This window comes from Dipodomys merriami, unplaced genomic scaffold, assembly GCF_024711535.1.
Source record: "Dipodomys merriami isolate MVZ:Mamm:240054 unplaced genomic scaffold, mDipMer1.0.p SCAF_44, whole genome shotgun sequence".
Classification (NCBI taxonomy): domain Eukaryota; kingdom Metazoa; phylum Chordata; class Mammalia; order Rodentia; family Heteromyidae; genus Dipodomys; species Dipodomys merriami.
The window spans coordinates 5,518,398-5,544,898 of record NW_027206002.1 but is presented as its reverse complement, the minus strand read 5'-3'; the positions used below and the strand labels follow the sequence as shown (position 1 = coordinate 5,544,898).

Genomic DNA, 26,501 nt, shown 5'->3' with positions numbered 1-26,501 from the left:
TGCCAACCTCAGCCCAGCTGCTAGCTCACAATGGAGGCTGGGTAAGCAACCAACCAAAGAAAGAAACAGAACTAGCCCAGGGAAGTGGTCCTTGGGATTATTTTCTTTTCACGAGAAAGCATGGGTCCGTACTGAGGATTTTCTCATGTTTGACAGTAAGATATTTATTAGCTGTGACGAAATTTCAATGCACAATGAATTTCAAGGGAAAGTCAGTGAGGGTTGAAGAAAACCGTAGGAGAAAGGCCGCACAAGATTTGATAAGTCGGCCACAGTTGTTCTGCTTTGCTGTGAGGCACAAAAAGATGAAAAAAGTCATCATTTCCAAACTCAAAGCAAACAGACAAGCACACAAATGAGGCGAACTCTAAGATATATATGTATATATACACATCTATGTCAAAATATATATCAAAGCAACATTAGACTTTATGGTGAGAAATATATATACAACACCACACACACACACACACACACACACACACACACACACACACACAGAGCACAGCACATCTGGCGGGTTACTGTGAGTCATTCTCTTCCCATCCTTTCACACAATTGTCAGAAACAATACCAAAAACTATCTCCCAAGGCAGCTTTTAATTTCCCTTTGCTACCATTTCTGAGAGGCACACAGAGATGTTCTACTTTTGTAGCAGGTTGGGAATAGACTAATTAATTTGTCAATATCATGCCTTGTAAGCTCACACACATTTGCGATTTTCTGGCTTTTTAAATTACACTCTAGAAACCCACACTTAAAAAAAAAAGCACAACGAAAGGAAAGACAAATGCCCAAGTCTACTTGTAAAATGTTATATGACACTGGTCAAATTGGGGGGTGGGGTGGAGGGAGGACACAAAGGAATCCAACTCCTCAATGTCCCCAAGACAATTAACCTTGCTTCTATCTGTTCAACGTGCTAAATAGTTTCTTGGTTCATTTTCCATCCCTCTGGACAGATAAAGCTGAACATTTACATTTAGTGACAGTTTTTCTTCAACATCATTTCCACTGTATTAATTAAATGTCCCCTTTCCCTTTGGTTAACAGTTTCTACTTCATTCTCAGGCTCCAGATTGTTATAATGGAACTGATACTAATTATACAAAAATAAGTTTTGTTTAACAGTACAATTAAGTGCTTGCCCAGAAGAGGCCACATATAGAACCGAACCAGAAATCCCTTATTCCTGTGTTCAGGGACCCCACTGCTCCTATGAGCTCTACCTCACCAGGGTAACCACGGAGAAGGGACTTAGCACAGACTTAGAGGAGTTGGATGATCCACCGTTGATCCCACACCGGGAAGAAGGGGGAGCCTGGGACCAAGGCAGCTCAGGCTGGAATCCTCTGTTAGACAAGAATCTGTGCCAGCCATGGTTTTATCCTGCTCACCAGACATGGTTAGAGCTCTCTCAAGCAATGGTCCTTGTGGGCAGGGGCAATATGTCACCATTAACGTTTTATCTGCCCAAAGTAGCTTGACTAGGAGTAAAACACATAATCCCTCCCATTTAATGGCGTGGACCCTAACAAGCCTTCTGGAAGCTTCTTCCAGAGAACGGTTCCCACATTACCTCATTTGGGATGATGGTAGCCACCACCACAGTGATACACAATGGCAAAGTCAGCTTTGGAGCCAGAGGCACTGCCCATTGAGACTCAGGTCGGTGAATAAGCAGTATAGTTGGAGGGAATAGTACATCTACCTGTCTCAGGATCAGTTTCCACATCTGTAAATTAGGAATGACCAGGCCTGTCCCCAGAGAGTAGTTCCAGAGATTAAATGACTTTATTCATGCCACAGAAACACTTGGAACAAAGTGTTTCTCAATAATCTGGAGTTTCTAAAAAGAGTGCATAATGAATTTTTCAATCAAGGTGTAATTCACATAGAGTAAAATATTAATGTTTGTCATTAACTCCCTTTGGATGAATGTATACCAGGGATAGAGGACATTTCTATCATCAAATTCTCTCAATTCATGAACTGATACAAGTTGATTTTTATGTATAATGTGAAATAGAGACAGAGGGCCTTTATCATTTAAATATCTATTGTCCCACATTATTTGTGTTTGTGTGTGCCCACGCTGCCACTAGGGATTGAACTCAGGGCCTGAGTGCTGTCTTTTCATTTTTTTCTCTTGAGGCTGGTGCTCCACTACCTGAGCCATACCTCCACTGTTCCATACTATTTTTGATGCAGTTTCCCCATCTCTATTTAATGGATTTAGTGCTCCCTCTTGTTGAAAGAAAGTGGACTGTATATGTTTACACCAACTTTAGGATTCTCTATTTTGTTTCATGAACCAATTTATTTCCAAAGGCACACCTCAAATCAACTTTAATCTCACGTATTTTATCTATATTTCATATTTCAAGTGCAATCACTAGACTAACAATCTTATCAGTTTGCTTATAGCTTTTAAATTTGTGTTTTTTTCCATTTGGATATGGCATGAATATATAGACAGGGGTGTTCATATCTATATTTACAAACACATACAAACACTGATCACTGATATTATTACGTCTTCCTAGTTTTCAGACATGATATTGTTATATGCTCCCTTATTTTTCAGAGAACAGGGATAGGTTAAACACTGTTTTTCAACTTTTAGCAATGTGGAAAGTTTATTAAAAACATGTAACTGGTTCTCATTCTGAGAAGTTCTGATCTAGTAAGTCTGGGGCCTGGCCTGGGAATCTGCATACCTTTCAGGCTCAGAGCATGCTGATGCTCCTGGTTTATGGACCACACTTTTTTTTTTTTTTTTTTTGCTGGTCATGGGGCCTGAACTCTGGGCCTGGGCGCTGTCCCTCAGCTCTTCAGCTCAAGGCTAGCACTCTACCACTGGAGCCACAGCACCACTTCCGGCTTTTTCTGTTTATGTGGTGCTGAGGAAGTGAACCCAGGGCCTCATGCTTGCAAGGCATGCACTCTACCGCTGAGCTACCTTCCCAGCCCCTGGACCACACTTTTAAGAAGTGCTGATTCTAATGACCTATATTGCTTTTGTAATGTTCATGAAGAACCTTTATTAGAACGTGGAATTGCCTTTTCTAATGTCTAGGCCACAGCCATTAATTTATACTGTCTATTTTCACTTGAAAAGGCTCCTGAAGACTCTGTTCAATGCCCAGAGCAGGGAGCCAGGGAGCATTGTGGTTGGTACATGGAACCGAAATGACCTCCATTCTTCCTAGAAACTGGGTTTTACTTCCTGAGTGAGGATGCACACATAGTTACATATGCTACAGCTGGGTAGGGGTGGGGGTGGGGGTGGGGGTGGGAGATGGTTGTGGTAAATAACAGTGTGTTTATCACACTGTGATAAACAGACACTGTACTTCAGTATCCTTGATCAACAATCAGAGATGACAATTTTCCTCCTGCAAACATTTCCCCAGCCAAGCTTTTAAAACTTGGTGGAATTTATGGGTTAAATAGCCAACTTCTGGATAAACTTTGAAGAAGTCAGACCTTCTGAATTAAAGATCGACCTCACAAAGCAAAGACACTAGTCATCGGAGTCCTGGCCCCCTAAGCTCCTCTAGGCTTCTAGGACAAGTAAGCAAGAGCTTTGCAGCTTTCATTTCCAATACATCAAGGAAGTATGGGTGGAGAAAACAGCATCAAAACCACACATCTATTATGTAGAATGTTTGTAACATGGCAAGGACTTGAAAAAGGTACACTGTGTGTAGGCATGCATCTTTTCTGATCTTTGAATTATCTGTTTGGCCTTAGAAATCATATGAACAGAAAAGGAATTCCTAATTAGTGGTTATAGATAAACCACTTTACAGGTGCCCTTTTTGATACAAGATGGAAAATATAGCATTGCCTTCTCATAAAATAATTTAAGAAACAAAATTCTCCTGAATGAAAGAGGATTCTGCATTTGAAACAACCTTCCTGCATGTGTCCACGACCTCTCAACTCAGTATTTGGAACCCAGGGAACATCAGACCTCAGCCATTTCTTCACCGGATTTGGAATAAGATGGTAGAGAGTAGATGGGCTTCCACCTCAAAGGAAGATTCACTAAGGAGCAGCTGAAAGAACTACACTCAGTCCAACAACGAGAAATTAAGAAAGATTCAGCAGGCCTGTGGCTGCCAACAATGTCATCTCTACCAGCTCTACACCTCCAACTTGCACAAATGAATGACCTACAGGGGACCTCTGTTAAAACAAGGGGGCCAACTCAACACCTGACCTGTGCTGTTCTCCCACCTCTAATAGGCTTTAGGATATATGGAGCTTGCTCCTTCCCTCCCTCCCTCCTTTCTTTCCTTCCAACTTCCTCCCTCCCCTTCCTTCCCTCCTTATTTCTTTCTCTTTCCTTTCCTCTCCCTCTCAGTCCCTCTTTTTCCTTCATTTTGATTTTTTTTTGTCTTATTTTGTTTTATTTGAGCAGGGACTTACTTTGTAGCCAAGACAGATCTGGAACTTGGCTATGTAGCCCGGGCTGGTCTCAAATTCACCATCCCTACACCTCTGTTTCCTGACTGCTAGAATTACAGTCACGCACCACCATACCCAGGATTCATCCTTTCTTTTCTGAAGATTAAAAGGGCAAAAGTGAGCTATCAATAGATGGCAATTTTTCATGGATATGCCATGTGGGCCTAAGATGTTAAATGATTTTTCCCTGAGTGCTCAGAACTAGCATAAAATAGGTTCCTACTATGAGAATTGTGTACAGATGAGCATAGAGACTTCAATGTTAAAGGAGTCTGGGAGTGATTATGGCCCCTCTCTCCTTCTTCACTACACAGACCAGAAAACCTCTCCCTCATCCCTTTTCTGGTTTTCAAGAGAAGAAATCCCTATGACACATGGCTGTTACAAGCTCTATATAGGATATACTTTTTTTCCAAATTGGAGATCATAAGAACAATGTCTAACTCACAGTCAACACCACATAAATGGTAATACTGAGCATTTGCCCTCCCTCCCTCCATCTGTCCATCCCTGACACACTCTGATACACACACATGAACCTGTACACTATTGTAAGAAATTAGACACCATCTGACAAAGTTATATATATATGTACACATTTACACATATAATTATAATAAATGTTTGTATACATATACATGCAGCTGATCCCCATGTAACCACCATTACTATGATGTTTATTATCACCAAAAACAAATGTTGAGCTCTCCTGATCTGAACTCAGAATCGGAACCAGAATGGGTGTAAATGCAAAACAACAACAATAACAATAAACACAAAATCCCACACAAAGATGGGTCCCTCTAAAGATGTGCAGAAAGATCTTTATGAACCTCTACCAATAATTTCCCATTAACATCGAAAAAAGGAATAAATGGTACATGGCACAGCACAGCTTGCGCACTCGTCTCTTTTTTTTTGCGGGGGGGGGGGGGGGAGCTGGGTTCTGGTCATGGGGCCTGAACTCTGGGCCTGGGCGCTGTCCCTCAGCTCTTCAGCTCAAGGCTAGCGCTCTACCACTTGAGCCACAGCACCACTTCCGGCTTTGTTTTCTGCTTATGTGGTGCTGAGGAATCGAACCCAGGGCCTCATGCGTGCAAGGCAAGTGCTCTTACCACTGAGCCACCATCCCAGCCCCCTATCTTAAGTCTTTTATTCCCTAAGTATCTTCCCTATATTATCTTTTCCTTGCTGGCAGATTCGATGTGTGCTCTGCATTCCTGGGCTCCGTTGCCTCCTTTTAGCCAAGTCAATGTAATATTCTTCCAGTTCCTCACTGACCTTCACTAATCCCACCACATCCCACCAGTTGGCAGAAAAAAAGAGTTTGCCTTGTGATAAGAAAGGGACAAAAGAGAGAGAAGAAGAGGTGGAGGTAGGAGACAGAAGACTGAGGAAACGCGTTGTTTTACATGTACAGTATGTTACATGTGTCTTTAAATTTATGTTAAAGCCAAAAGTCCATACCTTTGCAGTCTTAATCTTCTTGAATTTCGGACCAACTTTAGGACAACATCAGGACTGAGTTCATCTGCCCAGGCCACCACCAACGGGACAGTGTCCTTAACCTTCACACGAGTTCCACCACAGCCCGGCCTGGGTCCCTAGGAGTCAGGTTTCACCCAAATCTATAAAGATCACAAGAGAAATCTAAATTTAAAAAGTGAAGATAGGATGATGGTAGACCCAGAATAAAATTCACAATGCTAGTATAGATTCAGTCTTGAATGAATAGGCAGAAATCACATAAAAGAGAATACAGAGTAGCAATACTGGAAGGATTTCTTAGGAATTCACTAGACCAATTTGCTCATTTAACTCACAGGAAGTGTGAGGGTCAGGAAAACCAAAGGGATTTTACTGTAAAAATTCATTCATTGCAGGTAGATTTCCATCCATAAAGGAGACAAGGCTTTCATAAATATGAATGCTGTGCTTAATTGTGTTTCTATGATAAAGCAGACTGGAGGGCCATGTGTTCCTTCATTGTGAAGGATTTCTTTGATTTGGGTTTTGAGACAGGCACCCAGTCTGTTACCACGAGCTACTCCACCAGAGCTACTGCTATCGCATCTCTTCTGCCTTCCATCTTCCAATGTAAGGGCCTCTCAGTATTCAGTGCTTGTGCATTCTGACCAAGGCCTTCTTCTAGTTCCAAAACATGCCGTACCTCATCCATATGGCTCTATCTCTAGGCATACATAGATCTCCAGAGGCTAGAAGTTTACTATCAACTGTAGTTAGATTCCAACAGATGTGTCAATGACACCACATTCAACTCCATGTCTCCATAATAACTACCAGGTGCCAAACCCTGAGTTCAGTCCCCATTAGGTGGGGTGAAGGAAGCTTTCAGTGCTAAAAAAAAAATGGTAATTTTCCTGTCCTAGTGAAAAACACCCTTTTTCTCTGTAGTTAAAGATTCATAAGGAAGTGCAGTTCCACGTCAAAAAAAAAACCCACAAAAAAATAGATTTGATGATAATCATAATATTCATATTGTAATTCCACCAATGTGAAACTCTTTAGCTTCTGCCAAATTATCAAGACATTAAGTTTTTTTTTCTAAGACATACATTTTTTTCCTGGGAAAGTGAGATGAAATGCCTAGCCCTTTAGAATATTTATGCGATGAAATAGGGTGATCCTAAACCATTTAGCATGGCGCATGATGCAAGTTCTCAAGAAATGTTCTTTGGCCTTAAGATTTTCCAGTACTTTACTGTTGTTGCCTTCTTACGGGATGCATGACACTTCCTGATCTCAATTACCTTCATCTCATTCCCACCAGAGTCTGAAGCTTTTCCATCTTCTATCAAATGGAATTGCTTCACGGCCTTTGGTTTAACTGGGCAGCTTTCCCTGGACCATCTCCACACTCAGATATGCACAGTTACCTCAACTGCCCCTTACACTGGGGACAGAGGGCTGAACTGTAGAACATGAGACAGTCAACTTTTCTGGACCATTTCATGTTCTTTTGTGGATAACCAGCAATTTGGAGGGGAGGTGGTGGTCTGAGCCTTCGTTTTACAGCAAGCTCATAATCATCATGCCATGGCCTACAATTATTCCTGCATCCCACAGCCAAGAGACACAACTTTGAAAGGCAAACAATGGTACAATTCAGCACAGTGATATATGGGGTTATTAAAGAAAATGTGCTGACTGCTTGGAGAATTCAAGTCTCAAATCTATCCCAAAGTATCTGGCTTTCCTCTTCATAACTGATCATAAGAAACAGTTTTGGGTAGCAACACTATATTATGTCACCCACTTTTTAGAGGGTTGATACCTGAAAAAAATAGTTAAGATACTTCAGTAAAAAAATTACTCATAATAGCCAGGTGCTGATGGCTCACACCTGTAATCCGAGCTACTCAGCGCCAGGCCCAGAGATCGAGCCCCAAGACTGACCAAAAAAAAAGACAAACTCAGAATCCATTTGTTCTAAGTCATTCATAGATGAGGTCAGAAATACATTTACTCAGCGAATGTTTATGGAGTACATCACTTTGCCATGCCATCTAGTAAGAACGGGGGCTACAGTAGAAGCAATGGACATGTCTTTGTGCCCTCATGCAGCTTTTATTCTAGGAACCATTCTCTGTCTTTTCTAACTTTCCAAACTTCTGCCCGGATATGGGCAAACAGCACAAACTCCACCAGTATCGCGATTCTCATGCATAGCCCTATAGGTTGTGTTGATGGATGTATCTTAAATTTTGCTTGATTAAGAGTCCTGTAATGCTTGGTTTTCTCAAGAGACAACTTCATTTCCTTAGCTGGCTCACCACATTGTACCAAACACAATGCTTTTCAGAGGTGAAACCGATTTATATCCTGCCCTCCAGCCAAATAATAAATAAATACATAAGTGAAAATTTTCACCCAATCTGCAAATCCACCAACTCATTGCCCCATGAAAGAGCATAGAGGGCCAGACTCAGAGGTCCTAGCTTCAGAAAACTCAGCCTCTTTGAAATCTTTGGACTAATGCTGTGATGTCAGAAAGAGACAGTAAAAAAAATCATGTCCAAAAAAAAAGAGTAATATGCATCCTCAATGCCTGCCTGCCTGAGTAGAGGCGAATCGTGGAGCCGGGTGGCGTGGTGCCTGCTGAGCAGCCCTGCATGCTTCAGAGAATGTGTCACTTCTCAAGACACATCAATTAGTGGCTGCACTGATGGCAGAGTGAGCAGCACACCTCCTTAATGGCCAGGCTTCGTTACAAGCGATCCTTGTGAGGCGATAGCATATGCAGACAGTGATTCACACATCCACTGGCAGCCAGACACTGCCCCGCAAAGAGCCACATGTCTAGAGACTGTAGATCAATGACAGTTGAGGACGGGTATGAAGGGATTAGGAACACTGATCAAGTCAGCCTTCACGCGGTGGATTGTCGAGTGGAAGCATCCTGCAGGGGAGTAAGGGCAGGGTAATGAATCTAATTTAAACCCATGATTTTAAGCTGGGTGCTGGCAGTTCATGTCTGGTGAGCTCCTAGCTACTCAGCAATGCTGAGAGCTGAACATCGCAGGACAAAGCCAGATGGGACAGAGTAGTCCATGAGACTTTTATCTCCAATTAACTGGCAAAAAGTTGGGAGTGGAGGAATGGTTCAGGTAGTAGCACACCAGCCTTGAAAAAGAGTGAGAGAAAAAAAGCCAAGTAAGAGGACAAGGCTCTGACTTCAATCCTCAGACTCAGCACACAAACACACACACAAATAGTATAGTCTTTTTCGGGAGAGCGAGTACGAGGTGGGGGAGAGTGCAAAAAAGGATGGAGGAAGGGGGAATAAATACACTGATAGTATTCAGGAAACACCAAGTGGGAAATGAACTATACAACTGTGGGCAGGGATGGGAGGGGGAAAGTGAGGGAAAGGGAAGGAAGGAGTGACATTGTCCTAGTAAGAAATGTTACTCATTACCTGACTTAAGAAATGGTAACCCCTCTCTGCAATACCTTCATAATAATAAAATATTTTTAAAATAAACTACAAGGATAAACAGACACAGGAGTTAAAAATTTAAATCATGTCAACATGAATCTAATGGAATTTGGAGAAAGATGGGTGTATGTTCTGACTGCTCAAGAAGCGTAGTGGATCGAGGCACTGGTGGCTCACGCCTGTCATCCTAGCTAATCAGGAGGCTGAGAGCTGAGGATCATGGTTCAAAGCCAGCCCAGGCAGGAAACTCTGAAACTTTTATCTCCAATTAACCACCAGGAAACCAGAAGTGGTGCTGTGGCTCAAGTGGTAGGACTCTAGCCTTGAGCTGAAGAACTCAGGGATGGCTCCTGGGCCCAGAGTTCAAGCCCCACGACTGACAAAGAAAATACACACAATGGAATTCTATGCCTCCATCAGAAAGAATGACATTGTCCCATTTCTTAGGAAAAGGAAAGATTTGGAAAAAATTATATTAAGTGAAGAAAGCCAGGCCCAAAGAAACATAGGTCCCATGGTTCCTCTTATAACTAGTATATGTCTGAGACAAGCAGAAACGGTCAGATAAGTTGATGTTAGGAAAAATGAACCCAAAGATAAGAACACAAGTGGTTTTTCCTTTCTTGCTATTGTTTCTAACGTATTTATAAGGAGATTTTTTTGTTGCTTTGTATGTCCCTTCCCCATGGTATAACCCCTGTTTTCACTGCATTTGGTGTTGGTATAATTTGGGGAGGGGAAGGGAAAAAACAAATTATTTAAATAGGGATACAGGTGGACCCATTGCAACAATGAGATGTACAAGATGCTATGTCAAAAAATAAACTTTACAACTTTGGTGGGGCGGGGGAGGAGTGTAGTCATGGAGATGGGAGGGCAAGGATGATCGGGGACAAACAAAGGCGGAGGCAACAATGCTTGATAAGAAATGTACTCATTACCTTGCTCCTGTAATGCTAACCCTTCTCTGAATAGTATTCTCACAATAAAAAACTTATTTAAAAAAAAAAAGAAGAAGTGTGGTGGCAGGTATAGCAAGTTGGGTTCTTCACACCCCACGCAGCATTCATGTTGCCAGAATATACACAGAAGAATGCCTACCCCTGCCAACGTTAGGTAAACCTACCCAGAAGTGAGTATGAATGCATGACATTTTCTATTTTGGATATCTAGAAATATAAGCTCATCTTGCCAAGACAGGGAATGAGCAGCAGTCCTCATTTCCAGCCTAAATAATATCAAGAGGATAAATGACTTCTCTAAACATATCTCTTGTTTACTCATGTAATTACAACTCTCCATAAGGTTCCAGAGATGCCATCAAGATTTCCAGTGTAGTGGCATCGCCTCACATGGCCTCAAGCACAGGGTGGGGTTTCTGACCACTGGATGGCCTCACCACATCCTCCTTTCCTTGCTCACAAAAAAGCAGCAGCTTGGGGACATGCTTAGACAGACAGTGATTCAAGGACCCAGTGCCATGCTGAACACTAGCTTTCCATGCATCTCTAGACACCAGTACAATGAAGAAATGGATTGGAGTCGCTCGTGTCAGGAAAAGCAGTCAGTAACCCCTCATGCTAAAACACTGCCCTCTAATCTACATGTATACAGATGGCTGATTTAAGTATGATGCTCTTCAGTGATGGACTCCTGGACAACAATGCCCATTCTCTTCTTAATTCTGTGATGGAAAGGAGGAGAGGCAGGGTCCCCAGTGACTGACCCACCCCAACTGCAGAGCGGAATAAACCAGAGGGTCAGTGGAGGGATGGAGTGGTTGCCCAACGCCCACGTTCTTGTTGAAAGCAAAATGGATTATTATCATTTTCAGTAATCAACATGAAGAGCCTCCACAGCCATATGGGAGCTTGGTATCTTCCATGAAATCCTTCCCCCAAATAGTAATAAGGTGGAGAAAGAAGGAACAAGAGTGTAAGAGTAACTTGTGAAACACTGCAAAGTATGAATCACACCACGAGAAAGTCAGTCTTGAGCCCGGACATAGTCTTTCCTACTGAGCCTACAATTTGTCTTATGATAAAAACTGTCATGTCAATAGTGTATTGTTTAGCTTCTATATTGCTTATGGTGTTTTGTGAGGAATGACCCTTTCATTATGTAAGAGCAAAGACAATATACAGAGATCTTCCAAAGATAGAACTCTTACATCTAGAGAAACAAAAGCAGAACTCAACAGGAGCTTTGAACAAAAAAAATGCAAATAGCTTGTGAGCTCAACAACACTCATAATAGGAGAAATGCAAATGAAGGAGAGGAAAATTAAGGCATCGATGAGAATAAGAACTGCAATGGATTCACAGGCTACAGATATATTTAAAGCTGTGAATTTATAATGATAGTATGGAAATAGGAAGGAATAACTCTCTCACTGCTCATCATTAGAAAATGTCTCCCTATCTCTGACAGTTCCTATTGATTACTATTCAGTATATGTGTGTACACACACACACACACACACACATACATGCAATCCAATATATAAGACTAAGTATCATCCAATATATTACATAATATTTTCTCCAATATAATATATTTCCAGATTGTAAGTAACTTTAACAGATATAACAAACATTTCTTTGATTATGAAAAATCAAGCAAGAGATCTAGAAATCTGTCCTATTGGGAAATCTACTAGTCAATCTATGTATCATTAAAATATTTTGAGGTGTGTGTGTGTGTGTGTGTGTGTGTGTGTGTGTGTGTGTGTGTGTGTGTGTGTGTGTGTGTGTGTGTGTGTGTGTGTGTGTGTGTGTGTGTGTGTGTGTGTGTGTGTGTGTGTGTGTGTGCCAATCTAGCCTTGAACTCAGCGTATAAGTGCTGCCCTTGAGCTTTTTTTTTTTTCCCTCAAAGCTTGGGGTCAACCACTTGAGCCACAGCTCCACTTCTTGCTGTTTTGGCAGTTAATTGGAGACATGAGTCTCACAGACTTTCTAGCCTGGGCTGGCTATGAACCATGATTCTTAGATCTCAGTCCATTGAGTAGCTAGGATTATAGTATTAACCAAGGTTATCTGGCTACATTTTGAGTTTCAAAGGAATAAAAGTACAATTTGTTATTCTTTACAATTGATAGAATTTTACTCTAATACTACTCAGTGATTAGGGAAAAAATGTTAATTTTCTAGTTACAATATTTAACAAGGCTAGGTGCTGGTGGCTCATGCTTGTAATCCTAATTATTCAGGAGGCTGAGATCTGAGGATTTAAATTTGAAGCCAGCCCAGGCAAGAAAGTTTGTGAGATTCTTTTTTGTTGTTTTTTTTTTTTTTTTTTGTCGGTCGTGGGGCTTGAACTCTGGGCCTGAGTGTTGTCCCTCAGCTCTTCAGCTCAAGGCGAGCACTCTACCACTTGAGCTACAGCGCCACTTCCGGTTTTCTGGTGGTTTATTGGAGATAGGAGTCTCACGGTCTTTCTTGCCCGGGCTAGCTTTGAACCGCGATCCTCAGATCTCAGCCTCCTGAGTAGCTAGGATTACAGGTGTGAGCCACCAGCGCCCGGCTGTGAGATTCTTATCTCCAGTGAACTACCAGAAAACTAGAAGTGGCGCTATGGCTCAAAGTGGTAGGGCATTAGTCTTGAGCAGAAGAGCTCAGGGACAGTGCCCAGGCACTGAGTTCAAGCCATGATTGACCAAAAACAGAAAGCCAGAAGTAGAGCCATGGTTCAAGTGATAGAGTACCAGCCTTGATGTATATTATACCATGTATGTGTAACATATATGATATATAGATATGATAGATATATAACATATATATGATATGTAACATATATATAATATTTAGCATATATATCTTATTTTTATACCATATATATCATATATTATTATTTATTATAGCACATTGGGTTTAAAACAAAATCAAGCTAGAAATTAGAGTGCCCATATGCACAGCATATCCCTCCAGGAGTCCCCAGACCACAGAGACATATTTGCCACAAAGGACCATTTCAATGGACACAACCTTGTCATCCACAGTCCATGGCTTACATTAGGGTTCATGCTTGGTATTTATGTTCCTAGGGTTGAAGAATGTGTAAGGAGAGGTACCCACCAATAAAGCACCTTATAGGTATGTTTCTCTGCCCCCAAACATCTCCAGGCTGTATCTATACACTCATTCCTTCTCCCTAAATCACTGGAAACAACTGAAGTCTGCTTTTATATCCCTGACTTCACCTCCATTTTGTTTTTTACAGAAGTCAAATCCATGTAATTTTGTGATAGACTGCCTTTACAACCTAGTTTTTGGTGTTTATTCATTCATGCATTTTCAATGTCTTCATAGCTCACTTCGATTTAGCATGGATGATGTTCTGCTGTATAGATGTGTGTTGTACATATAGTGATGTATGTATGACATTGGCTTAATGAAAGAAGGTATAGTGGTAGATTCCAATTTTTGGCAATTATGATGAAGATTATTATAAATATCCACACGCAGGATGGATCAAGTACCAGTAAAAGTGGCTGAAACATCAGATGGAAGGTGGCCGTTTAGTTTGGGGAGAAATCACTAGATTGTTTTTCAAAGCAGGCATACAGAGGGTTTTAATTTTTAAATGAGCATGTGACACACTAATATGACTCTCATAAATATCAATGGCAGACAGCAAGTTGAAGCTGACATTCTGCTCATCAAAGCCTTCAGACTTTAAATTCTTCAAGGTCAGGGAGCTTTTTGTGCTTTGCTCTATTCTCAGTGCCCACACTAGTTAGTGCATAGTACCTTCTCATTACACGTTTGTGAAACGAATCAATAAATGCATGAGACTTCTCTAGTTTCACTGCAGAGAATTCTCTCCTGAATTTAGCAAGTCAAGTAACCCCTTGGGGGCTGTGCTGTAGGGAAAATGAGTATTTATATCCAAAAATCCTCATCTGATAAAAGGTGTGAAGGACTGGGTAAGAGAGGAAGAAAAACCAGAACCTCAGCTTTCCCCTCTTCTGGGTAGCCTTTATTCATGGTTTGGAACAAGGGATCACCTCCTCTACACAACTTAAATAGCTCTCTCTTTATTTGCCACACACGTAGAGCTGAATTTACATAAATTAAATGCACATAAGCCGAGCCTCCAATATAATTGCAAAACCATTGCCTTGGAAATAAGCCTTCATTGAAATCACATTAGAAACCAGAAAGATTAAATTAGATTTAGAAACATATTTAGCCCTATCAAGAGGTAGATTACAGAAAGTTTATACAACAAGCCATGGAAGGCCAAGCCTGGAAATGAAACCACACTGCCAGCTCACCGAGAAGAAGCGCACTGTCATCCAACCTCAAGAAAGGGATGAAAACGCAGTAGCTTCAAACTCCTGTTCTGTGACAAGTAATCTACCTCGCCCTCTAAGTTTTATTACTTAAATTATCAAAGGGGCAAAAAAAAGAAAATCCCACTGCATATAGCTGTTGAAAGGAAGAGGTTATAGATTTGAAGTCTAGGCTTAAACACACACAAAAAAAGAAAATCACAATCTCCATTGCCTAGCTGGGCACTGGAGGCTCACACCTGTAATCCTGTCTACTCAGGAGGCTGAGATCTGAGGATCATGGTTGGAAGTCAGCATGTACAGGAAAGTTCCCAAGACTGTTATCTCTAAATTACTCACCAAAAAGTTGGAAGTGGAGTTGTGGCTCAAGTAAGTGATGAAGTGCTAGCTAGGCTTGAGCAGAAAAGCTCAAGGACAGTGGCTAGGACCTAAATTCAAGCTCCAGGCCTCGCACATACACAGAAGAAAAAAAAAAAGTCATTGCCTGTACTTCAGTGAAGTATGAGGAATTTGTTCCAATCTTGCTGCCACCGTAGCTTTGCTGATTCAAAGCCTTAGGAAACCTTATGCTTTCCAGTCGTAGCACTTACTGAGTTACTTTTTAATATTTATTAAGAATCCATAGAGCCCCGTGAATTACACAAATGTGCATTGAATTGCTGGCTATTATTTTTCTCGCCCTTATTACCAGGCAAATGTGAAGCTTAAATTAGTCACTTATCATAAAGTTCTTTGAAAACATTAGAAGTCTAAAGATGCTCGATAATTGTGCTTTGCCATCTGGCAGCGAATGATACTCATGAACTGACATGAACCATTTGGTAAAAATCCAAAAGTGTCTATCTTAATTTTGCATCTCACTTACTGAAAGTTCTGAGTTGAGAAATTTCAAGGAGATGGAAGCGTTTATAAAAGGGAAATTGAATGGGCATACCCTTCAATTTTTTTATTATTATTATTTTTTGTCGGTCATGGGGCTTGAACTCTGGGCCTGGGCACCTGTCTCTGAGCTCTTTAATTCAAGGCCAGCACTCTATCACTTGAGCCACAGCACCGCTTCTGGTTTTCTGGTGGTTAATTGGAGATAAGAGTCTCACAGAGTTTACTGCCCCGGCTGGCTTCAAACCACAATCCTCAGATCTCAGCCTCCTGAGTAGCTAGGATTACAGGTATGAGCTGCCGGCACCTGGTTCAGTTCCTTCAAACACTTCTTTGCTCACTTAGGAAAGCTGACAAAAGCTCACCTCCAACTGGGCGCCAGTGCCTCAGGCTTGTAATCTTAGCTACTTGTGTAGCTGAGACCTGAGGATCTTGGTTCAAATCCAGCCAGGGCAGGAAAAGGCCACGAGATTCTTTTTTTTTTTGGTCGGTCATGGGGCTTGAACTCTGGGCCTGGGCACTGTCCCTCCACCCTTTAGCTCAAGGCAAGTGCTCTACCACTTGAGCCATGTGTGCCACTTCCTGTTTTCTGGTGGTTTATTGGAGATAAGAGTCTGACGGACTTTTCCTGCCTGGGCTGGCTTTGAACTGAGATCCTCAGATCTCAGACTCCTGAGTAGCTAGGATGACAGGCGTGAGCCACAGGTGCCTGGTGGCCATGAGATTCTTATCTCCAATAAACTACTCAGTAAAAGCTAGGGGGGAAAAAAGCCCACCTCCTTTACCCAGACTTAACTAATTGGAGTTAACACTAGTTACTTCCCACATAAATGAGCACATACACACATGTGCATTGTGTGTACATACAACACACATATCATAAAGGATGGACTGTAGTTGCTTCCATAGTCCTTGTACATGACTAGAAACCCATTCAGACTCTTGTAGAAAGAATGCTAGATCTTCTGTGGGTCTGTCCAACTGCAACCCAGTCTATTTAGCTAAGTTATTACAGTATCTTCTCCTCAGTGCCCAGGCAACTCATTTAGAAGCCTGTAAAAATAAACCACTTCTACTGCTATGCCAAAACCTCTCAAAAACTTCCCATGGTCCTCAGAACACCATCTCAAATTCTTTTTTTTTTTTTTCAGTTGTGGGGCTTGAACCCAGGGCCTAGATGCTGAACCTGAGCTTTTTCATTCAAGGCTAGCCCTCTACCATTTTGAGTCACAGAGTGACTTCTCATTTTTGAATGGTTCATCGGAAATAAGAGTCTCACAGAGACTTATCTGCCCTGGTTGGCTTTGAACTGCAATTCCACAGATCTCAGCCTCCCAAGTAGCTAGGATTTACAAGTGTGAGCCACCAGAGCCAGGCTGCAAATTCTTTATTTTGTGCTGGTACTGGGGTTTGAATTCAGGGTCTTGTGCTCTTGCTTGGCTTTTGATCTCAAGGTTGAGGGTTCTACCATTTGAGCCACAAGTCCACTTCTAGCTCTTTGCTGACCAGCAGGAGATAAGAGTCTTGTGGATCTGTCTGTGTAGGCTGGTTTTGTATGGCGATCCTCAGATATCAGTTTCCTGAATAACTCATGAGCCACCAGCACCTGGACTACAATCCCACATTTTTGATCCTGTTTCGAGGATCTTCTGAGACCTGGCCCCTGACCAACCCATCAGTCTCTTCTTGTTTCACCCTTGACATCATCCCTTCACTTATTAATTGCCCTGTCAGTTCCTGGCTCTCACTGGAACCGGGTATCTTGAGTATGCTGGAAAGTGAAAGTGAGATCTTTGTCCCAATTGCTTTTGAAAAGAATTACAAAAACAAGTCAGAAAGTGACTTGGGGATAACTAGATTCTTTCTGTTTGTTGCTGTTTTTTTTTTGTGTGTGTGTGTGTGTTACCATGTCCATGTGCCTGGGCATGCTTCAAACCTTCCTTTCTTTTATATTCAATAGTATCCAAACATGCTAGAAATTGTTCCTAACACTAGTTTCCTTATACAAATGTTAGGCTTATTCCTCGCTCCTCACTCCAAATCACACACCTTACAGCATTGTGTGTGTGTGTGTGTGTGTGTGTGTGTGTGTGTGTGTGTGTGTGTGTGTGTGTGTGTGTGTGTGTGTGTGTGTGTGTGTCAGTCATGGGACTTGAACTCTGGGCCTGGGCACTGTCCCTCAGCTCTTCAGCTCAAGGCTAGCACTCTACTACTTGAGCCACAGCGCCACTTCCAGTTTTCTGGTGGTTTATTGGAGATAAGAGTCTCACAGACTTCTCCTTCCTGGGCTGGCTTTGAACTGCGATCCTCAGATCTCAGCCTCCTGAGTAGGATTACAGGTATAAGCCACCCAGCCTTACCGCATGTTTATCTTCTACAAGAGCTGGCAGGCAGGACGTCAGGCTCACGTCTCCAGCAGAGTTGGAATCTACTGCACTACTCTCTTGGGGAGTCAGAAGAACATTACTTATCTTTCACCGAATTTATGACAAGCCACAGCTTCTGAAAATTACTGGATACTACTCTAAAAATAAAACATTGCAGATAATTACCCCTTAGAATGGAACAAATCATTATATTAATTTGAAAAGTTATCTTGAATATGGAGGAGAGAGTACTTATTTGAAAAAAAAATTGCCAATGTACATGAAAAAAAAACTCATTCCTGAGAGGAAATAGAACAAGAAATTGCTTCATGCTTTCTAAAATCCATGTGGCTGATGCTAATAACTGATCCCATACTATCCAGTCTTCCAGAGCTCTTGAACAGAATGACAGCAAGTATACGAAATGGAAGGAAGGAATATGATGAGTGAGTGAAAAGTAGCTTTGGAATTTTAGATAATCATTGAATATTAATTCGAAATTCAGCATAAATAAGCTAAAGGTTAAAAAAAAAAGAGTTGTTATAATTCCAAGAAAAGTAATATAACAAAACCTTACAGAGGTAAGTGAAATAGAATTAAAGGAAGTTGATATCATTAATAATAACATCTAAGCCACACACACACACACACACACACACACATTTGGAGAGAGACAGAGACAGAAATTCCTAACAAACTGAAGCAATATTCAATTTCTCCCTCATATGTGAAAAAGGCAATCAGCTTGTTCAACTTATCAGGGCTAAGGGGAGGCTGAGTGTAAGTGGCTTCTTCCCAATGTCCACCACACTTAAAATCATGACACCATGCTCTCATGTCATCAGGAAATGAAGACACCAGGCGAACACCTCCAATACTGTATCTTTCCACACTCCCTCAAGTACAGGTCAATTTACAGCTCCTGAAAATGCAGGAACAGAAACTCAAACGTTGTATAAATGAGAAAAAAATTGATCTGACGTGACTGAAATGACAGAAGACATTCTGATTCCTAATTGCTCATTGTTCTTATAAGTCATGTACCTAACTTGACACATATACCCAAAGTATCTTTGAAAGAATTTGTCCTGGTGGTAGAAAAAACGTTGAATCCCAGGAGAGCACGACGTGGATTCCCCAGTGAAAAGATAGCTCCATAGCTTAGCATCACAGAAAGGGACCTTTGGCTAAAGCCAAAGAGGACGTGGCTGGAGAAAAACATAAGAAAATGGGAAGCAATGTAAGAGTATCCTGGGTAGAAGACACCCAGGAAGAGAGGACCCCATACTTTCAAAGAACTTGAAGAAGTGGGACAGAGATGTGTGTTGTACATTTTGAGAATAGCACATTCTAACCAATCAGAGTGGAAAAATACAATGGGATATAGCCACATTCGTCATTAAAGTACACAGGCCACTTGTAAGGAATGTCAACATATTCAGCTGATCTTGAAGTTCACAGGCATACAAGACTTGTACCTGCCATGGCTATCTCCTCACCTTCTCCTGTACCTCAACAACCTAACAGATGAAACTACCATAGAGCATCAAGAGACGAGCCAAAGAAAATAGAAATCTACATAGATGATGAATGAAAAGAGGACAGAGTGAGAGACTAGAGGTGAAGGGAGAAGTATGTTGAAAGGAAAAAGAGCCTTGTTTCTTAAGAGGGCAAGGGGTGACTATGAACCTGATCTTACCCAAAAGGTTAAGAAGAGATTACAGGGTAACTTTGAAAGATAAGAATACAGTATACTATCAAAGATAAGAATGTTAATGATAGCTACCAAGAAGCACTTGTTCAATTTCTCAGACTTTTGTGAGCTGCTCTTTCCATCACTGTTGATCTAGAAGCAGCCATATGGACATAATGACAGCATGTATACCCATAAACATGCCTGCTAGAAGGCAGGGAATTTCTTTATGCAAAGTTGGTTCATCTGCACACCACACCAATACTCGCTGAGGATGTGTTGCCATTATTGTTGGAAGGAAAGAAATAATCTGAAGGCACAGTTTTTGAAACTTTCTTACAGACTCTTTAAGAATGAAAAATTGTAGTACAAACTAAAGGTAACAAACTATTGTCCTACTTTCTTATCCAATATTGGTTTAATGCACTCACAGTGGGACCATGAGTTTCTGTAGATACACAGATCTACAAAACTCATGAAATAAAAGTGGTATGTGTCCTTAGGAAAGACAGTACAACTTGTCAGAAATTTGATCTGTGGATGTCAACACAGTCAAATATGATATTAGATATGCTGAAATGAAATGAGAAGACTTATATAGTTGTTTCCAATAAGATGAAAAACATATAGCATGAGCTATGATAGAGCTCCGTGATAGAACATTTATCACTATATATGAGATTCTGGAGCCCATGCCCAGGACCAGAAAAAAACAATTCATAATTCCTTAGAGGCAGCAGAAAAGTAAATATCCATTAAATGTCATTAGTAATATTTATAACAGATCAAAGCTATTTATCATCTGCTAGAAAATTCTAATTGGTTATGAGTAATTCAAGTTTATACAGTTTGCCCAAAGTTCATAGGTATTAAGATGCACAACCAATGATGATACAACAAAAATCATTCAATCTATGCACAGCTGATTTGTAAAATATTTATAAATTCACTGTGTAGTGCTATAGACTGAAAATGGTCAAAAGTCATTTAGGTGAAAATTGACATTGTTAAAATTAAACATTAATAATGTGTGTTAGAAGGTATTACAACCCTGTTTTTCTATCATAATGATTGGTAGCACTCAGGATCAGAAGGGATTAGTTTTCTAGTAACAATAGAAGTTCTTCAATGGCTTGTAATATATAATTTTACCGTATTAGACATTGCTTCCTATTCCTATTCTGTTCCTATTCCTATTCCACATCATGACAAACAATTGAAGATGCTAGACTAGTTTCTTGCAGCCACACAGCCCCATGCCCCTCAGTTAGTTGTACACAGGGTAAGCTTATTTGTTTGCAACCTTGTTTCTTTCAGTGATTGCCTGCTTGTGAAAGAACACATTTCTTCAATAGTTACTGCGACCACTATATAAATCAATAAAGCGTGTGAAAGAAACAATTCCTGCTTCCTCAGATAATAAAATGAAAAGTACTAGTGGAAAGACAACTATAAAATGGCAAGAAATGTTTCCTTTCGTGGAAGATGTATCTATAAACTAGGAAAGGGATAGGAGTTAAAAATGAACAGAGAGAGCTGGGATTCTGTGGCTTGTACCTGCAATCCTAAGTACTCAGGAGACTGAGATCTGAGGATCACAGTTTGAAGCCAGCTGGGGTAGAAAAGTCTCTGGGACTTTCATCTCCATTAACCAGCACAAAGCTGAATGTGGACTTGTGGCTCAACTGGTAGAGTGTCAGCCTTGAACAAAAAAGCATAGGGATGGCATTCAGGCTCTGAGTTTGAGACTCAATACAAATACATGGGCATGAACGTGCGCATGCACGCACACACACACACACGAATGCAGGGAGACATGAAACAAGTACTTACAGGTGATTGAGTGCATAGAAAGCCAGAACGCTTCACAGAAGACAGGTTAGATTTACCTTTGAAGAATGGCTGCCATTTACATAAATAGCAATGATATAAACATTAATTGGATCAAATATGGATTATTGATATAGTCTAGTTTTAAGGGAGCCAAATCATAAACAAAAGGAGAACTTTTACTGCTGACATCCCTAATTACAAAAAGATTTCTTTAAAGCAAGCATGATTTGCTAAGGGGACCGTAAACCCCCTACAACTGATGTAAATTTGCATTTTTTCTAGGGAGAGGCCCACAACTTGGATCAAAGTGAGATTTAGGACCACTGACTAACATAGGCTTCTTCCAAACTAAATGGATGGGCTAGTGAGAGAGCTACTTTCTGTTTCCTAGAATGAAAACTCTTAAAAGACAGTCGCAACTACTCTGATCTTTATTTGCTCTCAAATATTGATAACAAATATCAGAAGTAATGGGTAGTAACTTCAAAAGAATATAAATGATTGGGGGGGAAATCAAAATAGAATGACCAAATATAATATTTGAAAAAAATTTTAATTATGCCTTGGCTTGTTGACAAGTACTCTTTTACATGGAGATCAGATGTCAAGAGGGAGAAATATGTTCAAAAATAATGATAACAATTATAAATAACAGGGCATGTATTTTCCAAAGAACTGCTAACAATTCTCTCCAGAGTAAAGAATTTAAGTCCTTCATCCTTTAGATATTCAATATACTAAAGTAATACATAACCAGCAATCAAACAAATTAAAGATAAATGTCAGTGTTTTATTTTCATATACTTAGGAACACTGAAAGGGGGGGGTTAATTTTAATGGACATATCAATGGTCAAGAAAGAGAACTGGTTACATTTGCCTCCCAAAGAGATTTGTATGATGCATATGCCACGCTAATATCCTCTGAAACTTGAATTACCATTGGCGTTCCTCAATGTGGTGAGTAGTTAAATACAGACCACTTGTCAGTGCATGCTTAATTACATATCAGTATTTCTTGAAGATTAGAAACATCTGCAGTTCAGTTATCCCTGCACAGCCACCACCATGTTCTACTCATCCAACTAGGAAAGAGGTAGTGACAAAATAGATGTTTCTAGATGAAAATCTGTGTGACAGTTCTCTAGGGGGCTGATTTTAAAGGAAGAACAAAATACATTTACCCATCCATATGCTTCCTGTCTCAGAGGGGACACATGCACGTGGATTTTCAGTAGTCCCCAATTTCTCTCTCTCTCTCTCTCTCTCTCTCTCTCTCTCTCTCTCTCTCTCTCTCTCTCTCTCTCTCTCTCTCTCTCACACACACACACACACACACACACACACACACTCGCAATATCTACTACAGAGCAACAATCTGTTTCTACACAGCTAATCTTGCAAATCCAAGTTAGACAAAATGGCTAAATTTTCCTGTCTGGACACATAAACAGATCATTTGTAGACATCTGGAACTCTCCATGTGGTTACCTACACAGTGCCATTCTGCTGCGGTCTTAAGTCATCTATTGAAAGGCTCATTTCTTATTAGAGAGGAAAACACAGTGCTTAAATCCTGCACCGAAGACAACAGAGCCAGAACAACAACTCAAAATATGTGAATGGCACTTGGGAATAATTTACTTGATTACACATAGTGCTAGTATTTTCCATCCTGTTTTTGCAATGAACCTGACCATGAACAAAAACAAATTTATGTCTCATCTGTGTCATTAGAAGCCAAGCTCATTTGGTGCCGAAAACCTACAGTTTAATTGCTTGATTTAAATTTGGCTAGTAGAATGCCTACTGAAACATTACTCTTTTAATTATGTTAATTTATAACAGAAAAGCTAAATTTACAAAGGCAATAACATTAATTATTTACTCATCCATTAATGTTGGAAATATATTACTAAGCTAATTGGCTTCATAAGTCTGCCAAAAAAATTAAAAACAAGTTTGTTCGCTGATTTAGATGGGGAGAACTTACATGCTCAGTAGGTTTCCTATAGTGGATCATATGAAAATATAATTTGAGTTGGTTCCTTATCCATAATTAGTTGACCAATGAAGAAAGGAATAGAATTATCTTAAGATTTACCTAGTGATTCTTTTTCAAATCAGACTTCATATATATTATCTCATTTAATCCAAGAATAGAGCAAAATATTATCTAGCACTGTCTCTATATAAAGATGAGGAAATAGACGTTCAGAAAGATTTTTTTAAAAATCTTCCCAAAGTGGCAAGGCAATTATTTAAAGATGGGATGCTCAAGAAGGAAAAGACAGCTTACGGTTTACGTTATACTGCTTTAATATCTGCTATTTATCCTAGCTTGGACAATTGTTCATGCATTGTTTTCCAAAGAGAAACTTTTCTTTCATGTCAACATCAAGTTCATTAAATGAGAATTCTATTCATGGACCATCTGGATGGCATGGAATACAACAACCACAGAATACAAGCAAGAGTGGCTATGTCATAGGTGTGCACCTCATGATATAAAGCCAGAATAAAAGATCCAATATACCAGCAAATGCACTTAAATTTCATCTCTGCAATGATTGAATGCTAGGAAGAGTTCTCTTAGGCTGTAACTTTAGCAAGGGATTTAAGAGATTAAGGGTTATAACACACACATCACGATACTCCTGAGTATACTGTGGAGACTAGATGTGAAAGGAGATTAAGAAGAGCTGTGAGCATTGTCGAGCATTATGTAAATGCAAGGTAATTCAGCAAGAATAAGTCTCTCTGGCACCTAAATGGTTCCCAGGGAATTTATTATGAGGTAATGTAGAGACTATACTTTAGCTATCTTCTTATGTAACCTGTTAGGATTATGGAATTTTTGATGTATGTATGAATGTGTGTGTGTGTTTAGTCAGTGTCTGATCCAGACAGAAAATTAATGAACATGTGGCCTTAGTGAAGACAATTAGCAAGAAGTCATTAATTAGTACTCAATAAGATGTTTTGGAATGAGATTGCCTTCCAAAATGCTTAGGACATTAGGTTCATTAATTTTTAAGCAAGTTTTCTATGCACAGGAAAAACCAAAATATTAAGTGGGTATTTATGCATGCACACTTTAAATAATAGAACTAAATTGCGAGTGGTTATGGAGCAATTAGGGGCCTTATTAATATGTAATGAAAAGCATTTTCTAAGAATGATTCAAATTATACTTTGAATGTCTGTGCATCTATTGGGAAGTAAAATAATGGTTCTACCTTTTTCCCAATGTGATATTCATCTTGGAGCTATGTTACATTGGCTCTAAATCCAATATCATAATAAAAGATCTTAGATTACCTGAGAGATGTTCATGTTTTGCTGGAGGCTAGGGTCTTAAAACCAACGTATGAGGTTAAAATTGCATTTTTATATTTTACATTTAAACAATGCTGGCTAGTTGTCTGTAGGAAGCCATGGGCCATTTTTAAAGGAAAAGACAATCTCCATGTTTTTATTCCTAAACATTATTAAAATGGAAATATTTAAATTTGTAGAGTCTATTAAACTGAGAAGAAATAAAGTTATGAGTCAAGGCATCCAATACTAAGATAATTTTCCTATCTTGAGATCTCAAAAAGCAGAGTTTTCTTCACAATGTCAAAACAAGCCATTAACATCAAGAACATAGTAACATTATTCAACATTGGAACTGGGCATGGTAATTTATGCACATTTTTCATGTCCATTTCTGAAGGCTGGGATGGAAGTCAGGTTGACATATCACATTTATTTATTTATTTATTTGTTATTTAATTATTTATTTTCCAGTTCTGTGGCTTGAACTCAGGTCCTTGAACTTTGGTCCAGCTTGCTTGCTCCCTGGTGCTGTACCACATGAGCCTCCCACCCAACTTTTTGCTGGTTCTTTTAGAGGTAACCATTTTGAGGTCTTTTCTGCCTGGGCTGGTTTCAAATGGTTATCCTTCTGATCTCAGCCTTCTAAGTAGCTAGGATTATAAGCATGGACACCATTGCCCGGTTAAATGTTATTTTATCTATATACTCTGTTTATGATTCTAAGAACCTGGGAATCCAGAATTTACCAAAGCTGGAAAATCCAATCCAACTGACAAATCTTGTATGCTGATTGCTGACAAGAAAAAAAAAAATCATGGAATGAGTCACCATAAAGGCAGTAAATGTGGCCTTGGAGTGAATTGTTAAATTATAGTTGACTTGCTAAAATGTGTTTGAGTATTGGTAGGAAAAATACCACTTAATCCAAGATGGTTAGGCTTCTTTTAAAATATGAATTGTAAATATGAATATTTACAATGGTAAGCTCTGAAATGCTACTGAAACACTTGAGTTCTAGTTCATTTAAACTGAAAATTGCTTTGTCTGTTTTAGTACCAAAAGCACCAGTCAGCATTAAGCCACCGGGAAGGGAGGCAATGTCCCCTTTCTACCAGAAGTAACAAATTTTACAGGCAGAACTGGCCAGAAATAGTGACAGTACATAGCTCCATCCAGAAAGCCTCCTTTGGCCCCATGAGCCCCCGAAACTCACTCCCACACAGAGATACTAGGAAGATAGTCTGGGGACAGTTCTCAGATTAAAGGAGTTAGGGGAGAGAGGTCCTGTAATTCTGTTGTAATTCTATTTTATGTCTTCAGATCCTTGATATTTCCCCCTGCCAAAGGTAAATGTGGAGTAAGAAAATCCAATAAGGTAAGAGCACAGCCCGTCTCCTTTTCCTCAAGAGACACCAGGCAGACTGACTTGAATCTGGCCCAGCAACCAGTCAGTGCTGGGATGGGGGACATCCACTGTCACCAAATAAACCAAGCCTGCTGAAATAATAGGGGGAAGGGCAAGGAAAAGGAAGGAGGGGGAGGGGGAGGGAAGCGCTGTTTCTATGAAGCAGACAATTGGTTTACCTGTTTCAAAACCTGAACTTTTCAAATCACTTACACCAAAACCCCCTGGCCAATATATCAGCATAACTATTTCCTGTGAAAAGCTTTCGATTTTAT

The 26,501-nt window shown here is 40.1% G+C and overlaps 1 protein-coding gene across 8 annotated transcripts in view; it reads right to left on the bottom strand.

The window, feature by feature from the left end:
- Sgcd (sarcoglycan delta) overlaps positions 1-26,501 on the bottom strand; it is a 913,825-nt gene that overhangs the window by 336,913 nt on the left and 550,411 nt on the right. For all 8 annotated transcript variants that reach the window (XM_069993889.1, XM_069993890.1, XM_069993888.1 and 5 more), the window contains one exon: positions 5,945-6,105. The gene's annotated coding sequence lies outside the window, so the exon portion shown is untranslated. The remainder of the gene's footprint in view (positions 1-5,944; positions 6,106-26,501) is intronic.